We start from the raw sequence: 914 nt of genomic DNA, 5'->3' as shown, positions 1-914 counted from the left end.
GCTTCAAAAGGATTTTCTCACAAGGGCCTTCTGTCCAGATTTTAACTAGAAATGACTACTTATACAGACAGAACTGTCTCAGAAGTCGAGTTCTACTTTAACACGGTATAGAGCAGCGGATGCAAGATTCGACCCATGCTAATCAATGTGAAGTACTTTAAAGGCCACATTTTCTAGACTGTGGCACCTCCGCATCTCAATCTTCTAATCTGCAAGATGGAGAGAATAAAACCTCATTTTGTAAACACATTGTAAGGAAGAGAGTTGACAGCTACTGTATTCTAGCAAGAGTGCCCAGAAGAAGGTGGTGCTGAAACAACTCTTTTCCAGAGCTGATTTGAGACCTGGAAAGGTGTGGTGGTTTTCACAATCCAGAGGGAGCATGTGCTCCTGGAATAGTCAGTAGTAAATTGTGTTGCAAATCCAGAAGCTATGCTTCCTCAGCAGTTCAAAACCACCCACCTCCCTGAGAAAGAAAGATGAGCAGTGTCCTCTTGTGATTTACATCCTTGGAAACAAAATGAGGGGTTAGCAGTGAGAGTTTATGACCATGAGTGACTGAGTATGATATTTCTTAGAAGGAGACCATAACATGTTTCTTTCTAGGTACCTGTAGTCGGTTTCAAGCATCCAAACCTTTGGCCAGCAGACAAGTGTGTGAGTTGTTGGCAGCATCAAGGGATTCTGAAGGCATAACAAAGATACTATTAATTTGTTGTGATATGAACTTAACTTAGGGACTAAGACCTGGGGAAAACCCTGAATTGAACCTACTTTGAGAAGTAGCCACCAGCACACCCCTGATTGAAAAGAAAAAGGAAAATAAACATACTGTTCTTGAAGAAAGAAATTGAATCTGTATAGTATTTAAGGAATGCAAAAGGAATTAAAAGGGGTGGCAAGAAGCCACACTG

The sequence above is a fragment of the Elephantulus edwardii genome, unplaced genomic scaffold (assembly GCF_000299155.1).
Source record: "Elephantulus edwardii isolate Elephantulus edwardi_28Jun2011 unplaced genomic scaffold, EleEdw1.0 scaffold00029, whole genome shotgun sequence".
Lineage (NCBI taxonomy): Eukaryota > Metazoa > Chordata > Mammalia > Macroscelidea > Macroscelididae > Elephantulus > Elephantulus edwardii.
This window is presented reverse-complemented; position numbering follows the sequence as displayed.